This window comes from Schistocerca americana, unplaced genomic scaffold (assembly GCF_021461395.2).
Source record: "Schistocerca americana isolate TAMUIC-IGC-003095 unplaced genomic scaffold, iqSchAmer2.1 HiC_scaffold_18, whole genome shotgun sequence".
Lineage (NCBI taxonomy): Eukaryota > Metazoa > Arthropoda > Insecta > Orthoptera > Acrididae > Schistocerca > Schistocerca americana.
The window spans coordinates 1,549,959-1,571,328 of NW_025725884.1; positions in this window are offsets into that span (position 1 = coordinate 1,549,959).

The window sequence follows — 21,370 nt, forward strand, 5'->3', positions numbered from 1 at the left end:
GCATTGTGTTTTTGTATTAAATTCGGATGCAATTTCTGTGTTTCATCGTCAATAACAGGGTCCAAGGTATACAGTAAACCTGAAGTGAAGCATCGGAATCTAAAACTGGACTCACAGGAGAGGTTCAAATCATAGAAAGTTAGAGTGTCAGTCCTCTTGTACTTAAGTCGGCATTGTGCCTTTTGAATTTAGTTCCGATGTAATTTCTGTGTTTCATCGTCAATAAGTAGGTCCAAGGTAAACAGTAAACCTGAAGTGAAGCATCGAAATCTAAAACTGGACTCACAGGAGAGGTTCAAATCATAGAGAGTTAGAGGGTCGGTCCTCTTGTACTTAAGACAGCATTGTGCCTTTTGTATTAAATTCGGATGCAATTTCTGTACTTCATCGTCAATAAGAAGGTCCAAGGGATACAGTAAACCTGAAGTGAAGCATCGTATCCTATAACTGGACTCACAGGATGGGTTCAAATCATAGAAAGTGAGAGTCTCATTCCTCTTGTACTTAAGTCTGCATTGTGCCTTTTGAATTTAATTCCGATGCAATTTCTCTGTTACATCGTCAATAAGGTGGTCCAAGGGATACAGTAAACCTGAAGTGAAGCATCGGAATCTAAAACTCTACTCACAGGAAAGGTTCAAATCATAGGAAGTCAGAGTGTCAGTTCTTTTGTACTTAACTCGGCATTGTGCCTTTTGAATTTAATTCCGATGCAATTTCTGTGCTTCATCGTCAATATTAAGGTCCAAGGTACACAGTAAACCAGAAGTGAAGCATCGGAATCTAAAACTGAACTCACAGGAGACGTTCAAATCATAGAAAGTTAGAGTGTCAGTCCTCTTGTACTTAACCCGGCATTGTGCCTTTTGAATTTAATTCCGATGCAATTTCTGTGTTTCATCGTCAATAAGAAGGTCGTAGGAATACAGTAAACCTGAAGTGAAGCATCGGATCCTATAACTGGACTCACAGGATGGGTTCAAATCATAGAAAGTGAGAGTCTCATTCCTCTTGTACTTAAGTCGGTATTGTGCCTTTTGTAGTAAATTCGGATGCAATTTCTGTGTTTCATCGTCAATAAGAAGGTCCAAGGTATACTGTAATCCTGAAGTGAAGCATCGGAATTTGAAACTGGACTCACAGTATGCGTTCAAGTCATAGAAAGTGAGAGTGTCAGTCGTCTTGTACATTAGTCGGCATCGTGCCTTTTGCATTAAATTCGGATGCAATTTTAGTGTTTCATTGTCAATAAGAAGGTCCAAGGTATACAGTAATCCTGAAGTGAAGCATCCGAATCTAAAACTGGACTCACAGGAGAGGTTCAAATCATAGGAAGTGAGAGTGTCACTCCTCTTGTACTTAAGTCGTCATTGTGCCTTTTGTATTAAATTCAGATTCAATTTCTGTGCTTCATCGTCTTTGGGAAGGTCCAAGGTATACAGCAAACCTGAAGTGAAGCATCGGAATCTAAAACTGGACTCACAGGAGGGGTTTAAATCATAGATAGTTAGAGTCTGGGTCCTCTTGTACTTAAGTCGGCATTGTGTCTTTGTATTAAATTCGGATGCAATTTCTGTGTTGCATCGTCAATAACAGGGTCCAAGGTATACAGTAAACCTGAAGTGAAGCATCGGAATCTAAAAGTGGACTCACAGGAGAGGTTTAAATCATAGAAAGTTAGAGTGTGAGTCCTCTTGTACTTAAGTCGGCATTGTGCCATTTGTATTAAATTCGAATGCAATTTCTGTGTTTCATCGTCAATAAGAAGGTCCAAGGTATACAGTAAACCTGAAGTGAAGCATCGGAATTTAAAACTGGACTCACAGTATGCGTTCAAATCATAGAAAGTGAGAGTGTCAGTCGTCTTGTACATTAGTCGGCATCGTGCCTTTTACATTAAATTCGGATGCAATTTCAGTGTTTCTTTGTCAATAAGAAGGTCCAAGGTATACAGTAATCCTGAAGTGAAGCATCCGAATCTAAAACTGGACTCACAGGAGAGGTTCAAATCATAGAAAGTGAGAGTGTCACTCCTCTTGTACTTAAGTCGTCATTGTGCCTTTTGTATTAAATTCGGATGCAATTTCTGTGCTTCATCGTCATTGGGAAGGTCCAAGGTATACAGCAAACCTGAAGTGAAGCATCGGAATCTAAAACTGGACTCACAGGAGGGGTTTAAATCATAGAAAGTTAGAGTGTGGGTTCTCTTGTACTTAAGTCGGCATTGTGTCTTTGTATTAAATTCGGATGCAATTTCTGTGTTTCATCGTCAATAACAGGGTCCAAGGTATACAGTAAACCTGAAGTGAAGCATCGGAATCTAAAACTGGACTCACAGGAGAGGTTCAAATCATAGAAACTTAGAGTGTCAGTCCTCATGTACTTAAGTCGGCATTGTGCCTTTTGAATTTAGTTCCGATGTAATTTCTGTGTTTCATCGTCAATAAGTAGGTCCAAGGTAAACAGTAAACCTGAAGTGAAGCATCGAAATCTAAAACTGGACTCACAGGAGAGGTTCAAATCATAGAGAGTTAGAGGGTCGGTCCTCTTGTACTTAAGACAGCATTGTGCCTTTTGTATTAAATTCGGATGCAATTTCTGTACTTCATCGTCAATAAGAAGGTCCAAGGGATTCAGTAAACCTGAAGTGAAGCATCGGACTCTAAAACAGGACTCACAGGAGAGGTTCAAATCATAGAAACCTAGAGTGTGTGTCCGCTTGTACTTAAGTTGGCATTGTGCCTTTTGTATTAAATTCGGATGCAATTTCTGTGCTTCATCGTCAATAAGAAGGTCCAAGGGATATAGCAAACCTGAAGTGAAGCATCGGAATCTAAAACTGGACTCACAGGAGGGGTTTAAATCATAGAAAGTTAGAGTGTGAGTCCTCTTGTACTTAAGTCGGCATTGTGTCTTTGTATTAAATACGGATGCAATTTCTGTGTTTCATCGTCGATAACAGGGTCCAAGGTATACAGTAAACCTGAAGTGAAGCATCGGAATCTAAAAGTGGACTCACAGAAGAGGTTTAAATCATAGAAAGTTAGAGTGTGAGTCCTCTTGTACTTAAGTCGGCATTGTGCCATTTGTATTAAATTCGAATGCAATTTCTGAGTTTCATCGTCAATAAGAAGGTCCAAGGTATACAGTAAACCTCACGTGAATCATCGGAATCTCAAACTGGACTCACAGGAGAGGTTCAATCATAGAAAGTTAGAGTGTCAGTCTTCTTGTACTTAAGTCGGCATTGTGCCTTTTGAATTTAATTCCGATGCAATTTCTGTGCTTCATCGTCAATAAGAAGGTCCAGGGTATACAGTAAACCTGAAGTGAAGCATCGGAATCTAAAACTGGACTCACAGGAGAGGTTCAAATCATAGAAAGTTTGAGTGTCAGTCTTCTTGTACTTAAGTCGGCATTGAGCCTTTTGAATTTAATTCCGATGCAATTTCTGTGCTTCATCGACAATAAGAAGGTCCAAGGTATACAGTAAACCTCACGTGAAGCATCGGAATCTAAAACAGGACTCACAGGAGAGGTTCAATCATAGAAAGTTAGAGTGTCAGTCCTCTTGTACTCAAGTCAGCATTGTGCCTTTTTAATTTAAGTCGGATGCAATTTCTGTGCTTCATCGTCAATAAGAAGGTCCCAGGGATACAGTAAACCTGAAGCGAAGCAACGGAATCTAGAACAGGACTCACACGAGAGGTTCAAATCACAGAAAGTTAGATTGTCAATCTTCTTGTACTTAAGTAGGAATTGTGCCTTTTGTTTTTAATTCCGATGCGATTTCTCTGCTTCATCTTCAATAAGAAGGTCCAGGGTATACAGTAAACCTGAAGTGAACCATCGGAATCTAAAACTGGACTCACAGGAGAGATTCAAATCATAGAAAGTTAGAGTGTCAGTCCTCTTGTACTTAAGTCGGAATTGTGCCTTTTGAATTTAATTCCGATGTAATTTCTGTGTTTCATCGTCAATAAGTAGGTCCAAGGTATACAGTAAACCTGAAGTGAAGCATCGGAATCTAAAACTGGACTCACAGGAGAGATTCAATCATAGAGAGTTAGAGGGTCAGTCCTCTTGTACTCAAGACAGAGTTGTGGCTTTTGTATTAAATTCGGATGCAATTACGGTAGTTCATCGTCAATAAGAAGGTCGAAGGGATACAGTAAACCTGAAGTGAAGCATCGGAATCTAAAACTGGACTCTCAGGATGGGTTCAAATCATAGGAAGTGAGAGTGTCGTTCCTCTTGTACTTAAGTCGGTATTGTGCCTTTTGAATTTAATTCCGATGCAATTTCTGTGTTTCATCGTCTATACGTAGGTCCAAGGTATACAGTAAACCTGAAGTGAAGCATCGGAATCTAAAACTGGACTCACAGGAGAGGTTCAAATCATAGAAGTTAAAGTATCAGTCCTCTTGTACTTAAGTCGGCATTGTGCCTTTTGAATTTAATTCCGATGCAATTTCCCTGTTACATCGTCAATAAGGTGGTATAAGGGATACAGTAAACCTGAAGTGAAGCATCGGAATCTAAAACTCTACACACAGGATAGGTTCAAATCATAGGAAGTTAGAGTGTCAGTCCTCTTGTACTTAACTCAGCATTGTGCCTTTTGAATTTAATTCCGATGCAATTTCTGTGCTTCATCGTCAATATGAAGGTCCAAGGTACACAGTAAACCAGAAGTGAAGCATCGGAATCTAAAAATGAACTCACAGGAGACGTTCAAATCATAGCAAGTTAGAGTGTCAGTCCTCTTGTACTTAACTCGGCATTGTGCCTTTTGAATTTTATTCCGATATAATTTCTGTGTTTCATAGTCAGTAAGAAGGCCGAAGGAATACAGTAAACCTGAAGTGAAGCATCGGAATCTAAAACGGGACTCAATAAGGGGTTGAAATCATAGAAAGTTAGAGTGTCAGTCCTCTTGTACTTAAGTCGGCTTTGTGCCTTTTGTATTAAATTCGGATGCGATTTCTGTGCTTCATCGTCTATAAGAAAGTCCAAGGTATACAGTAAGCATGAAGTGAAGCATCGGAATCTCAAACTGGACTCACTGGAGAGGTTCAAACCATAGAATGTTAGAGTGTGAGTACTCTTGTACTTAAGTCGGCATTGTGGCTTTTGTATTAAATTCGGATGCAATTTTTGTGTTTCATCGTCAATAAGAAGGTCCATGGGATACAGTAAACCTGAAGTGAAGCATCCGAACCTAAAACTGGACTCACAGGAGAGCTACAAATCATAGAAACTGAGAGTGTCAGTCCTCTTGTACTTAAGTCATCATTGTGCCTTTTGTATTAAATTCGGATGCAATTTCTGTGCTTCATCGTCAATAAGAAGGTCCAAGGTACACAGTAAGCCTGAAGTGATGCATCGGAATCTAAAACTGGACTCACAGGAGAGGTTCAAATCATAGAAACTTAGAGTGTGAGTCCTCTTGTACTTTATTCGGCATTGTGCCTTTTGTATTGAATTCGGATGCAATTTCTGTGCGTCATCGTTAATAAGAAGGTCCAAGGGATATAGCAAACCTGATGTGAAGCATCGTAATCTAAAACTGGACTCACAGGAGAGGTTTAAATCATAGTAAGTTTGAGTGTGAGTCCTCTTGTACTTAAGTCGGCATTGTGTCTTTGTATTAAATTCGGTTGCAATTTCTGTGTTTCGTCGTCAATGAGAAGGTCCAAGGTATACAGTAAGCCTGAAGTGATGCATCGGAATCAAAACTGGACTCACAGGAGAGGTTCAAATCATAGCAAGTTAGAGTGTCAGTCATCTTGTACCTAAGTCGGCATTGTGCCTTTGGAATTTATTTCCGATGCAATTTCAGTGTTCCATCGTCAATACGAAAGTCCAAGGTATACAGTAAACCTGAAGTGAAGCATCGGAATCAAAAACTGGACACACAGGAGAGGTTCAAATCATAGAAAGTTAAAGTGTCAGTCCTCTTGTACTTAAGTCTGCATTGTGCCTTTTGAATTTAATTCCGATGCAATTTCTCTGTTACATCGTCAATAAGGTGGTCCAAGGGATACAGTAAACCTGAAGTGAAGCATCGGAATCTAAAACTCTACTCACAGGATAGGTTCAAATCATAGGAAGTTAGAGTGTCAGTTCTTTTGTACGTAACTCGGCATTGTGCCTTTTGAATTTAGTTCCGATGCAATTTCTGTGCTTCATCGTCAATATTAAGGTCCAAGGTACACAGTAAACCAGAAGTGAAGCATCGGAATCTAAAACTGAACTCACAGGAGACGTTCAAATCATAGAAAGTTAGAGTGTCAGTCCTCTTGTACTTAACTCGGCATTGTGCCTTTTGAATTTAATTCCGGTGCAATTTCTGTGTTTCATCGTCAATAAGAAGGTCGTAGGAATACAGTAAACCTGAAGTGAAGCATCGGATCCTATAACTGGACCCACAGGATGGGTTCAAATCATAGAAAGTGAGAGTGTCATTCCTCTTGTACTTAAGTCGGTATTGTGCCTTTTGTAGTAAATTCGGATGCAATTTCTGTGTTTCATCGTCAATAAGAAGGTCCAAGGTATACAGTTATCCTGAAGTGAAGCATCGGAATTTAAAACTGGACTCACAGTATGCGTTCAAGTCATAGAAAGTGAGGGTGTCAGTCGTCTTGTACATTAGTCGGCATCGTGCCTTTTGCATTAAATTCGGATGCAATTTCAGTGTTTCATTGTCAATAAGAAGGTCCAAGGTATACAGTAATCCTGAAATGAAGCATCCGAATCTAAAACTGGACTCACAGGAGAGGTTCAAATCATAGAAAGTGAGAGTGTCACTCCTCTTGTACTTAAGTCGTCATTGTGCCTTTTGTATTAAATTCAGATTCAATTTCTGTGCTTCATCGTTTTTGGGAAGGTCCAAGGTATACAGCAAACCTGAAGTGAAGCATCGGAATCTAAAACTGGACTCACAGGAGGGGTTTAAATCATAGAAAGTTAGAGTCTGGGTCCTCTTGTACTTAAGTCGGCATTGTGTCTTTGTATTAAATTCGGATGCAATTTCTGTGTTGCATCGTCAATAACAGGGTCCAAGGTATACAGTAAACCTGAAGTGAAGCATCGGAATCTAAAAGTGGACTCACAGGAGAGGTTTAAATAATAGCAAGTTAGAGTGTGAGTCCTCTTGTACTTAAGTCGGCATTGTGCCATTTGTATTAAATTCGAATGCAATTTCTGTGTTTCATCGTCAATAAGAAGGTCCAAGGTATACAGTAAACCTGAAGTGAAGCATCGGAATTTAAAACTGGACTCACAGTATGCGTTCAAATCATAGAAAGTGAGAGTGTCAGTCGTCTTGCACATTAGTCGGCATCGTGCCTTTTACATTACATTCGGATGCAATTTCAGTGTTTCTTTGTCAATAAGAAGGTCCAAGGTATACAGTAATCCTGAAGTGAAGCATCCGAATCTAAAACTGGACTCACAGGAGAGGTTCAAATCATAGAAAGTTAGAGTGTCACTCCTCTTGTACTTAAGTCGTCATTGTGCCTTTTGTATTAAATTCGGATGCAATTTCTGTGCTTCATCGTCATTGGGAAGGTCCACGGTATACAGCAAACCTGAAGTGAAGCATCGGAATCTAAAACTGGACTCACAGGAGGGGTTTAAATCATAGAAAGTTAGAGTGTGAGTCCTCTTGTACTTAAGTTCGCATTGTGTCTTTGTATTAAATTCGGATGCAATTTCTGTGTTTCATCGTCGATAACAGGGTCCAAGGTATACAGTAAACCTGAAGTGAAGCATCGGAATCTAAAAGTGGACTCACAGAAGAGGTTTAAATCATAGAAAGTTAGAGTGTGAGTCCTCTTGTACTTAAGTCGGCATTGAGCCTTTTGAATTTAATTCCGATGCAATTTCTGTGCTTCATCGACAATAAGAAGGTCCAAGGTATACAGTAAACGTTAAGTGATGCATCGGAATCTAAAACTGGACTCACAGGGGAGGTTAAAATCATAGAAAGTTAGAGTATCAGTCCTCTTGTATTTAACTCGGCATTGTGAATTTTGAATTTAATTCCGATGCAATTTCTGTGTTTCATCGTAGATAAGAAGGTCGAAGGAATAAAGTAAACCTGAAGTAAAGCATCGGAACCTAAAACTGGACTCACAGGATGTGTTCAAATCGTAGAAAGTTAGAGTGTCAGTCCTCTTGTACTTAAGTCGGCATTGTGCCTTTTGTATTAAATTCGGATGCAATTTCTGTGTTTCATCGTCAATAAGAAGGTCCAAGGTATACAGTAAACCTCACGTGAATCATCGGAATCTCAAACTGGACTCACAGGAGAGGTTCAATCATAGAAAGTTAGAGTGTCATTCCTCTTGTACTTAAGTCGGTTTTGTGCCTTTTGTATTACATTCGGATGCAATTTCTGTGTGTCATCGTCAATAAGAAGGTCCGAGGTATACAGTAAACCTGAAGTGAAGCTTCGGAATCTAAAACTGGACTCACAAGAGAGGTTCAAATCATAGAAAGTTAGAGTGTCAGTCTTCTTGTAATTAAGTCGGCATTGTGACTCTTGTATTAAATTTGGATGCACTTTCTGTGTTTCATCGTCAATAAGAAGGTCCAAGGGATACAGTAAACCTGAAGTGAAGCATCGGAATCTAAAACGGGACTCACAGAAGAGGTTCAACTCATTGAATGTTAGAGTGTCAGTCCTCTTGTACTTTAGGCGGCATTGTGCCTTTTGAATTTAATTCCGATGCAATTTCTGTGTTTCATATTCAATATAAAGTTCCGAGGTATACAGTTAACCTTAAGTGAAGCATCGGAATTTAAAACTGGACTCACAGGAGAGGTTCAAATCATAGAAACTTAGAGTGTGTGTCCTCTTGTACTTAAGTTGGCATTGTGCCTCTTGTATTAAATTCGGATGCAATTTCTGCGCTTCATCGTCAATAAGAGGGTCCAAGGTATACAGTAAACCTCACGTGAAGCATCGGAATCTAAAACAGGACTCACAGGAGAGGTTCAATCATAGAAAGTTAGAGTGTCAGTCCTCTTGTACTCAAGTCAGCATTGTGCCTTTTGAATTTAATTCGGATGCAATTTCTGTGCTTCATCGTCAATAAGAAGGTCCCAGGGATACAGTAAACCTGAAGCGAAGCAACGGAATCTAGAACAGGTCTCACACGAGAGGTTCAAATCACAGAAAGTTAGATTGTCAATCTTCTTGTACTTAAGTAGGAATTGTGCCTTTTGTTTTTAATTCCGATGCGATTTCTCTGCTTCATCGTCAATAAGAAGGTCCAGGGTATACAGTAAACCTGAAGTGAACCATCGGAATCTAAAACTGGACTCACAGGAGAGATTCAAATCATAGAAAGTTAGAGTGTCAGTCCTCTTGTACTTAAGTCGCCATTGTGCCTTTTGAATTTAATTCCGATGAAATTTCTGTGTTTCATCGTCAATAAGTAGGTCCAAGGTATACAGTAAACCTGAAGTGAAGCATCGGAATCTAAAACTGGACTCACAGGAGAGATTCAATCATAGAGAGTTAGAGGGTCAGTCCTCTTGTACTCAAGACAGAGTTGTGCCTTTTATATTAAATTCGGATGCAATTTCTGTAGTTCATCGTCAATAAGAAGGTCGATGGGATACAGTAAACCTGAAGTGAAGCATCGGAATCTAAAACTCTACTCACAGGATAGGTTCAAATCATAGGAAGTTAGAGTGTCAGTCCTCTTGTACTTAACTCGGCATTGTGCCTTTTGAATTTTATTCCGATATAATTTCTGTGTTTCATAGTCAGTAAGAAGGCCGAAGGAATACAGTAAACCTGAAGTGAAGCATCGGAATCTAAAACGGGACTCAATAAGGAATTGAAATCATAGAAAGTTAGAGTGTCAGTCCTCTTGTACTTAAGTCGGCTTTGTGCCTTTTGTATTAAATTCGGATGCAATTTCTGTGCTTCATCGTCTATAAGAAAGTCCAAGGTATACAGTAAGCCTGAAGTGAAGCATCGGAATCTATAACTGGACTCACAGGAGAGGTTAAAATCATAGAAACATAGAGTGTGAGTCCTCTTGTACTAAGTAGGCATTGTGCCTTTTGTATTAAATTCGGATGCAATTTCTGTGCTTCATCGTCAATAAGAAGGTCCAAGGGATATAGCAAACCTGAAGTGAAGCATCGGAATCTCAAACTGGACTCACGGGAGAGGTTTAAATCATAGAAAGTTAGAGTGTCAGTCCTCTTGTACTTAAGTCGGCATTGTGTCTTTGTATTAAATGCTGATGCAATTTCTGTGTTTCATCGTCAATAAGAGGGTCCAAGGTATACAGTAAACGTGAAGTGAAGCATCGGAATCTAAAAGTGGACACACAGGAAAGGTTTAAAAAATAGAAAGTGCGAGTGTGAGTCCTTTTGTACTTAAGTCGGCATTGTGCCATTTGTATTAAATTCGGATACAATTTCTGTGTTTCATCGTCAATAAGTAGGTCCAAGGTATACAGTGAACCTGAAGTGAAGCATCGGAATCAAAACTGGACTCACAGGAAAGGTTCAAATCATAGAAAGTTAGAGGGTCAGTCCTCTTGTACTTAAGACAGCATTGTGCCTTTTGTATTAAATTCGGATGCAATTTCTGTTCTTCATCGTCAATAAGAAGGTCCAAGGGATACAGTAAACCTGAAGTGAAGAATCGGAATCTAAAATTGGACTCACCGGAGAGGTTCAAATCATAGAAAGTTAGAGTGTCAGTCCTGTACTACCTAAGTCGGCATTGTGCCTTTGGAATTTATTTCCGATGCAATTTCTGTGTTCCATCGTCAATAAGAAGGTCCAAGGTATACAGCAAACCTGAAGTGAAGCATCGGAATCTAAAACTGATCTCACAGGAGAGGTTCATATCATAGAAAGTTAAAGTGTCAGTCCTCTTGTACGTAAGTCGGCATTGTGCCATTTTAATTTAATTCCGATGCAATTTCGCTGTTACATCGTCAATATTGTGGTCCAAGGGATACAGTAAACCTGAACTGAAGCATCGGAATCTAAAACTCTACTCACAGGATAGGATAATCATATTAAGTTAGAGTGTCAGTCCTCTTGTACTAAACTCGGCATAGTGCCTTTTGAATTTAATTCCGATGCAATTTCTGTGCTTCATCATCAATATGAAGGTCCAAGGTACACAGTAAACCAGAAGTGAAGCATCGGAATCTAAAACTGGTCTCACAGGATGGGTTCAAATCATAGAAAGTGAGAGTGTCATTCCTCTTGTACTTAAGTCGGTATTGTGCCTTTTGTATTAAATTCGGATGCAATTTCTGTGTTTCATCGTCAATAAGAAGGTCCAAGGTATATAGAAAACCTGAAGTGAAGCATCCGAATCTAAAATGGGACTCAATAAGGGGTTCAAATCATAGAAAGTTAGAGTGTCAGTCCTCTTGTACTTAAGTCGGCTTTGTGCCTTTTAATTTAATTCCGATGCAATTTCTGTGTTTCATATTCAATAAGAACGTCCGAGGTATACAGTTAACCTGAAGTGAAGCATCGGAATCTAAAACTGGACTCACAGGAGAGGTTCAAATCATAGAAAGTTGGAGTGTCAGTCCTCATGTACTTAAGTCGGCATTGTGCCTTTTGTATTAAATTCGGATGCAATTCTGTGTTTCATCGCCAATAAGAGGGTCCACAGTATACAGTAAAAGTGAAGTGAAGCATCGTAATCTAAAAGTGAACTCACAGGAAAGGTTTAAAAAATAGAAAGTTAGAGTGTGAGTCCTCTTGTACTTAAGGCCGCATTGTACCATTTGTATTAAATTCGGATACAATTTCTGTGTTTCATCGTCAATAAGAAGGTCCAAGGTATTCAGTAATCCTCACGTGAAGCATCAGAATCTAAAACTGGACTCACAGGAGAGGTTCAAATCATAGAAAGTTAGAGTGTCAGTCTTCTTGTACTCAAGTCTGCATTGTGCCTTTTGAATTTAATTCGGATGCAATTTCTGTGCTTCATCGTCGTTAAGAAGGTCCCAGGGATACAGTAAACCTGAAGTGAAGCATCGGAATCTAAAACTGGACCCACAGGAAAGGTTCAAATCATAGAAAGTTAGAGTGTCAGTCCTCTTGTACTTGAGTCATCATTGTGCCTTTTGAATTTAATTCCGATGCAATATCTGTGCTTCATCGTCAATAAGAAGGTCCAAGGTATACAGTAAACCTGAAGTGAAGCATCGGAATCTAAAACTGGACTCACAGGAAAGGTTCAAATCATAGAAATTTAGAGTGTCAGTCCTCTTGTACTTCAATCGGCATTGTGCCTATTGAATTTAATTCCGATGCAATTTCTGTGTTTCATCGTCAATAAGAAGGTCCAAGGTATACAGAAAACCTGAAGTGAAACAACGGAATCTAAAACTGGACTCACAGGAGAGGTTCAAATCATAGAAAGTTAGTGGTTCAGTCCTCTTGTACTTAAGACAGCATTGTGCCTTTTGTATTAAATTCGGATGCAATTTTTGTACATCATCGTCAATAAGAAGGTCCAAGGGATACAGTAAACCTGAAGTGAAGAATCGGAATTTTAACTGGACTCACTGGAGATGTTCAAATAATAGAAAGTTAGAGTGTCAGTCCTCTTGTACCTAAGTCGGCATTGTGCCTTTTGAATTTATTTCCGATGCAATTTCTGTGTTCCATCGTCAATAAGGTGGTCCAAAGGATACAGTAAACCTGAAGTAAAGCATCGGAATCTAGAAATGGACTCTCAGGAGAGGTTCAAGTCATAGGAAGTTAGAGTGTCAGTCCTCTTTTTTTTAAGTTGGCATTGTGCCTTTTGAATTTAATTCCGATGCAGTTTCAGTGTTTCATCGTCAATAAGAAGGTCGATGGTATACAGTAAACCTGAAGTGAAGCATCGGAATCTAAAACTGGACTCACAGGATGGGTTCAAATCATAGAAAGTGAGAGTGTCAGTGCTCTTGTACTTATGCCGGCATTGTGCCTTTTGTATTAAATTCGGATACAATTTCTGTGTTTCATCGTCAATAAGAAGGTCCAAGGTATACAGTAAACCTCACGTGAGGCATCAGAATCTAAAACTGGACTCACAGGAGAGGTTCAAATCATAGAAAGCTAGAGTGTCAGTCCTCTTGTACTCAAGTCAGATTTGTGCCTTTTGAATTTAATTCCGATGCAATTTCTAAGCTTCATCGTCAATAAGAAGGTCCAAGGTATACAGTAGACCTGAAGTGTAGCATCGGAATGTAAAACTGGACTCACAGGAGAGGTTCAAACCATAGAAAATTAGAGTGTCAGTCCTCTTGTACTTAAGTCGGCATTGTGCCTTTTGAATTTAATTCCGATGCAATTTCTGTGTTCCATCGTCAATAAGAAGGTCCAAGGTATACAGTAAACCTGAAGTGAAGCATCGGAATCTAAAACTGGATTCACAGGAGAGGTTCAAATCATAGAAAGTTAGAGTATCAGTCCTCTTGTACTTAAGTCGGCATTGTGCCTTTTGAATTTAATTGCGATGCAATTTTGTGTTTCTTCGTCAATAAGGTGGTCCAAAGGATACAGTAAACCTAAAGTGAAGCATCGGAATCTAGGACTGGACTCTCAGGAGAGGTTCAAATCATAGGAAATTAGAGTGACAGTCCCCTTGTACTTACCTCGGCATTGTGCCTTTTGAATTTAATTCCGATGCAATTTCTGTGCTTCATCGTCAATATGAAGGTCCAAGGGACACAGTAAACCTGAAGTGAAGCATCAGAATCTAAAACTGGACTCATAGGAGGTTCAATTCAAAGAAAGTTAGAGTGTCAGTCCTCTTGTACTCAAGTCTGCATTGTGCCTTTTGAATTAAATTCGGATGCAATTTCTGTGCTTCATCGTCAATGAGAAGATCCCAGGGATACAGTAAACCTGAAGTAAAGCATCGGAATCTAAAACTGGACCCACAGGAGAGGTTCAAATCATAGAAAGTTAGTGTGTCAGTCCTCTTGTACTTAAGTAATCATTGTGCTTTTTGAATTTAATTCCGATGCAATATCTGTGCTTCATCGTCAATAAGAAGGTCCAAGGTATACAGTAAACCTTAAGTGAAGCATCGGAATCTAAAACTGGACTCACAGGAGAGGTTCAAATCATAGAAAGTTAGAGTGTCAGTCTTCTTGTACGTAAGTCGGCATTGTGCCTTTTGAATTTAATTCCGATGCAATTTCTGTGTTTCATCGTCAATAAGGAGGTCCAAGGCATACAGAAAACCTTAAGTGAAGAATCGGAATCTAAAACTGGACTCACAGGAAAGGTTCAAATCATAGAAAGTTAAAGTATCAGTCCTCTTGTACTTAAGACATCATTGTGCCTTTTGAATTTAATTCCGATGCAATTTCTGTGTTTCATCGTCAATAAGGTGGTCCAAAGGATACAGTAAACCTGAAGTGAAGCATCGGAATCTAAAACTGGACTCACAGGAGAGGTTCAAATCATAGAAAGTTAGAGTGTCAGTCCTCTTGTACGTAAGTCGGCATTGTGCCTTTTGAATTTAATTCCAATGCAATTTCTGTGTTTCATCGTCAATAAGGAGGTCCAAGGTATACAGAAAACCTGAAGTGAAGCATCGGAATCTAAAACTGGACTCACAGGAAAGGTTCAAATCATAGAAAGTTAGAGGGTCAGTCCTCTTGTACTTAAGACATCATTGTGCCTTTTGTATTAAACTCGGATGCAATATCTGTACTTCATCGTCAATAAGAAGGTCCAAGCGATACAGTAAACCTGAAGTGAAGAATCGGAATTTAAACTGGACTCACCGGAGAGGTTCAAATCATAGAAAGTTAGAGTGTCAGTCCTCTTGTACCTAAGTCGGCATTGTGCCTCTTGAATTTATTTCCGATGCAATTTCTGTGTTCCATCGTCAATAAAAAGGTCCTAGGTACACAGTAAACCTGTGGTGAAGCATCGGAATCTAAAACTGGACTCACAGGAGAGGTTAAAATCATAGAAAGTTAAAGTGTCAGTCCTCTTGTACTTAAGTCGGCATTGTGCCTTTTGAATTTAATTCCGATGCAATTTCTGTGTTTCATCGTCAATAAGGTGGTCCAAAGGATACAGTAAACCTGAAGTGAAGCATCGGAATCTAAAACTGGACTCACAGGATGGGTTCAAACCATAGAAAGTGAGTGTGTCAGTCCTCTTGTACTTATGTCGGCATTGTGCCTTTTGTATTAAATTCGGATGCAATTTCTGTGTTTCATCGTCAATAAGATGGTCCAAGGTATACAGTAAACCTGAAGTGAAGCATCCGAATCTAAAACTGGACTGACACTAGAGGTTCAAAACATAGATCGTTAGTGTGTCTGTCCCCTTGTACTTAAGTCGGCAATGTGCCTCTTGTATTAAATTCGGATGCATTTCTGTGTTTCATCGTCAATAAGAAGGTCCAAGGTATACAGTAAACCTGAAGTGAAGCATCGGAATCTAAAACTGGATTCACAGGAGAGGTTCAAATCATAGAAAGTTAAAGTATCAGTCCTCTTGTACTTAAGTCGGCATTGTGCCTTTTGAATTTAATTGCGATGCAATTTTGTGTTTCTCCGTCAATAATTTGGTCCAAAGGATACAGTAAACCTAAAGTGAAGCATCGGAATCTAGAACTGGACTCTCAGGAGAGGTTCAAATCATAGGAAATTAGAGGGACAGTCCCCTTGTACTTACCTCGGCATTGTGCCTTTTGAATTTAATTCCGATGCAATTTCTGTGCTTCATCGTCAATATGAAGGTCCAAGGGACACAGTAAACCTGAAGTGAAGCATCAGAATATAAAACTGGACTCATAGGAGGTTCAATTCAAAGAAAGTTAGAGTGTCAATCCTCTTGTACTCAAGTCTGCATTGTGCCTTTTGAATTAAATTCGGATGCAATTTCTGTGCTTCATCGTCAATGAGAAGGTCCCAGGGATACAGTAAACCTGAAGTTAAGCATCGGAATCTAAAACTGGACCCACAGGAGAGGTTCAAATCATAGAAAGTTAGTGTGTCAGTCCTCTTGTACTTAAGTAATCATTGTGCCTTTTGAATTTAATTCCGATGCAATATCTGTGCTTCATCGTCAATAAGAAGGTCCAAGGTATACAGTAAACCTGAAGTGAAGCATCGGAATCTAAAACTGGACTCACAGGAGAGGTTCAAATCATAGAAAGTTAGAGTGTCAGTCCTCTTGTACGTAAGTCGGCATTGTGCCTTTTGAATTTAATTCCGATGCAATTTCTGTGTTTCATCGTCAATAAGGAGGTCCAAGGTATACAGAAAACCTGAAGTGAAGCATCGGAATCTAAAACTGGACTCACAGGAAAGGTTCAAATCATAGAAAGTTAGAGGGTCAGTCCTCTTGTACTTAAGACATCATTGTGCCTTCTGTATTAAACTCGGATGCAGTATCTGTACTTCATCGTCAATAAGAAGGTCCAAGCGATACAGTAAACCTGAAGTGAAGAATCGGAATTTAAACTGGACTCACCGGAGAGGTTCAAATCATAGAAAGTTAGAGTGTCAGTCCTCTTGTACCTAAGTCGGCGTTGTGCCTCTTGAATTTATTTCCGATGCAATTTCTGTGTTCCATCGTCAATAAAAAGGTCCTAGGTACACAGTAAACCTGTGGTGAAGCATCGGAATCTAAAACTGGACTCACAGGAGAGGTTAAAATCATAGAAAGTTAAAGTGTCAGTCCTCTTGTACTTAAGTCGGCATTGTGCCTTTTGAATTTAATTCCGATGCAATTTCTGTGTTTCATCGTCAATAAGGTGGTCCAAAGGATACAGTAAACCTGAAGTGAAGCATCGGAATCTAAAACTGGACTCACAGGATGGGTTCAAACCATAGAAATTCAGTGTGTCAGTCCTCTTGTACTTATGTCGGCATTGTGCCTTTTGTATTAAATTCGGATGCAATTTCTGTGTTTCATCGTCAATAAGATGGTCCAAGGTATACAGTAAACCTGAAGTGAAGCATCCGAATCTAAAACTGGACTGACACTAGAGGTTCAAAACATAGATAGTTAGTGTGTCTGTCCCCTTGTACTTAAGTCGGCAATGTGCCTCTTGTATTAAATTCGGATGCATTTCTGTGTTTCATCGTCAATAAGAAGGTCCAAGGGATACAGTAAACCTGAAGTGAAGCATCGGAATCTAAAACTGGACTCACAGGAGAGGTTCAAATCATAGAAAGTTAGAGTGTCAGTCCTCTTGTACGTAAGTCGGCATTGTGCCTTTGGAATTTAATTCCGGAGCAATATCTGTCTTTCATATTCAACAAGAAGGTCTGAGGTATACAGTAAACCTGAAGTGAAGCATCGGAATTTAAAACTGGACACACAGGAGAGGTTCAAATCATAGAAAGTTAGAGTGTCAGTCCTCTTGTACTTAAGTCGCCATTGTGCCCTTGCTATTAAATTCGGATGCAATTTCTGTGTTTCATCGCCAATCAGAAGGTCCAAGGAATACAGTAAACTTGAAGTGAAGCATCGGAATCTAAAACTGGACTCACAGGAGAGGTTCAAATCATAGAAACTTAGAGTGTGAATCCTCTTGTACTAAGTAGGCGTTGTGCCTTTTGTATTAAATTCGGATGCAATTTCTGTGCTTCATCCTCAATAAGAAAGTCCAAGGGATATAGCAAAATTGAAGTGAAGGATCGGAATCTAAAACTGGACTCACAGGAGAGGTTTAAATCATAGGAAGTTAGAGTGTGAATCCTCTTGTACTTAAGTCGGCATTGTGTCTTTGTATTATATTCGGATGCAATTTCTGTGTTTCATCGTCAATAAGAGGGTCCAAAGTATACAGTAAACCTTAAGTGAAACAACGGAATCTAAAAGTGGACTCATAGGTGAAGTTTAAATCATAGAAAGTTAGAGTGTGAGTCCTCTTGTACTTAAGCCGGCATTGTGCCATTTGTATTAAATTCGGATACAATTTCTGTTTTTCATCGTCAATAAGAAGGTCCAAGGTATACAGTAAACCTCACGTGAGGCATCAGAATCTAAAACTGGACTCACAGGAGAGGTTCAAATCATAGAAAGTTAGAGTGTCAGTCCTCTTGTACTCAAGTCAGCGTTGTGCCTTTTGAATTTAATTCCGTTGCAATTTCTAAGCTTCATCGTCAATAAGAAGGTCCAAGGTATACAGTAAACCTGAAGTGTAGCATCGGAATCTAAAACTGGATTCACAGGAGAGGTTCGAACCATAGAAAATTAGAGTGTCAGTCCTCTTGTACTTAATTCGGCATTGTGCCTTTTGAATTTATTTCCGATGCAATTTCTGTGTTCCATCGTCAATAAGAAGGTCCTAGGTGTACAGTAAACCTGAGGTGAAGCATCGGAATCTAAAACTGGACTCACAGGAGAGGTTAAAATCACAGAAAGTTAAAGTGTCAGTCCTCTTGCACTTAAGTCGGCATTGTGCCTTTTGAATTTAATTCCGATGCAATTTCTGTGTTTCATCGTCAATAAGGTGGTCCAAAGGATACAGTAAACCTGAAGTAAAGCATCGGAATCTAGAACTGGACTCTCAGGAGAGGTTCAAATCATAGGAAGTTAGAGTGTCAGTCCTCTTTTACTTAAGTTGGCATTGTGCCTTTTGAATTTAATTCCGATGCAATTTCAGTGTTTCATCGTCAATAAGAAGGTCGAAGGTATACAATAAAACTGAAGTGAAGCATCGGAATCTGAAACTGGACTCACAGGATGGGTTCAAATCATAGAAAGTGAGAGTGTCAGTGCTCTTGTACTTATGCCGGCATTGCGCCTTTTGTATTAAATTCGGATGCAATTTCTGTGTTTCATCGTCAATAAGAAGGTCCAAGGTATACAGTAAACCTGAAATGAAGCATCCAAATCTAAAACTGGACTCAAACTAGAGGTTCAAGTCATAGAAAGTTAGAGTGTCTGTCCTCTTGTACTTAAGTCGGCATTGTGCCTTTTGTATTAAATTCGGATGCAATTTCTGTGTTTCTTCGTCAACAAGAAGGTCCGAGGTATACAGTAAACCTGAAGTGAAGCATCGGAATCTAAAACTGGACTCACAAGAGAGGTTCAAATCATAGAAAGTTAGAGCGTCAGTCCTCTTGTACTTAAGTCGGCATTGTGCCTCTTGTATTAAATTCGGATGCATTTCTGTGTTTCATCGTCAATAAGAAGTTCCAAGGGATACAGTAAACCTGAAGTGAAGCTTCGGAATCTAAAACTGGACTCACAGGAGATGTTCAAATCATAGAAAGTTAGAGTGTCAGTCCTCTTGTACTTAAGTCGGCATTGTGCCCTTTGTATTAAAGTGGGATGCAATTTCTGTGTTTCATCGTCAATAAGAAGGTCCAAGTGTTACAGTAACCCTGAAGTGAAGCATCGGAATCTAAAACTGAACTTACAGGAGAGGTTTAAATCATAGAAACTTAGAGTGTGAGTCCTCTTGTACTAAGTAGGCATTGTGCCTTTTGTATTAAATTGGGATGCAATTTCTGTGCTTCATCGTCAATAAGAAAGTCCAAGCGATATAGCAAACCTGAAGTTAAGCATCGGAATCTAAAACTGGACTCACAGGAGAGGTTTAAATCATAGGAAGTTAGAGTGTTAGTCCTCTTAAACTTAAGTCTGCATTGTGTCTTGGTATTAAATTCGGATGCAATTTCTGTGTCTCATCGTCAATAAGAGGGTCCAAAGTATACAGTAAACCTGAAGTGAAGCATCGGAATCTAAAAGTAGACTCACAGGAGAAGTTTAAATCATAGAAAGTTAGAGTGTGAGTCCTCTTGTACTTAAGTCGGCATTGTGCCATTTGTATTAAATTCGGATACAATATCTGTGTTTCATCGTCAATAAGAAGGTCCAAGGTATACAGTAAACCTCACGTGAGGCATCAGATTCTAAAACTGGACTCACAGGAGAGGTTCAAATCATAGAAAGTTAGAGTGTCAGTCCTCTTGTACTCAAGTCAGCATTGTGCCTTTTGAATTTAATTCAGATTCAATTTCTAAGCTTCATCGTCAATAAGAAGGTCCAAGGTATACAGTAAACCTGAAGTGTACCATCGGAATGTAAAACTGGACTCACAGGAGAGGTTCAAAACATAGAAAATTAGAGTGTCAGTCCTCTTGTACTTAAGTCGGCATTGTCCCTTTTGAATTTAATTCCGATGCAATTTCTGTGTTCCAACGTCAATAAGAAGGTCCAAGGTATACAGTAAACCTCAAGTGAAGCATCGGAATCTAAAACTGGATTCTCAGGAGAGGTTCAAATCATAGAAAGTTAGAGTATCAGTCCTCTTGTACTTAAGTCGGCATTGTGCCTTTTAAATTTAATTGCGATGGAATTTTGTGTTTCTTCGTCAATAAGGTGGTCCAAAGGATACAGTAAACCTAAAGTGAGGCATCGGAATCTAGAACTGGACTCTCAGGAGAGGTTCAAATCATACGAAATTAGAGTGACAGTCCCCTTGTACTTACCTCGGCATTGTGCCTTTTGTATTAAATTCGGATGCAATTTCTGTACTTCATCGTCAATAAGAAGGTCCAAGGGATACAGTAAACCTGATGTGAAGAATCGGATTTTAAACTGGACTCACCGGAGAGGTTCAAATCATAGAAAGTTAGAGTGTCAGTCCTCTTGTACCTAAGTCGGCATTGTGCCTCTTAAATTTATATCCGATGCAATTTCTATGATCCATCGTCAATAAGAAAGTCCTAGGTACACAGTAAACCTGAGGTGAAGCATCGGAATCTAAAACTGGGCTCACAGGAGAGGTTAAAATCATAGAAAGTTAAAGTGTCAGTCCTCTTGTACTTAAGTCGGCATTGTGCCTTTTGAATTTAATTCCAATGCAATTTCTGTGTTTCATCGTCAATAAGGTGGTCCAAAGAATACAGTAAACCTGAAGTGAAGCATCGGAATCTATAACTGGACTCACAGGATGGGTTCAAACCATACAAAGTGAGTGTGTCAGTCCTCTTGTACTTATGTCGGCATTGTGCCTTTTGTATTAAATTCGGATGCAATTTCTGTGTTTCATCGTCAATAAGATGGTCCAAGGTATACAGTAAACCTGAAGTGAAGCATCCGAATCTAAAACTGGACTCACACTAGAGGTTCAAATCATAGTTAGTTAGAGTGTCTGTCCCCTTGTACTTAAGTCGGCAATGTGCCTCTTGTAATTAATTCGGATGCATTTCTGTGTTTCATCGTCAATAAGAAGGTCCAAGGGATACAGTAAACCTGAAGTGAAGCATCGGAATCTAAAACTGGACTCACAGGAGAGGTTCAAATCATAGAAACTTAGAGTGTGAATCCTCTTGTACTAAGTAGGCATTGTGCCTTTTGTATTAAATTCGGATGCAATTTCTGT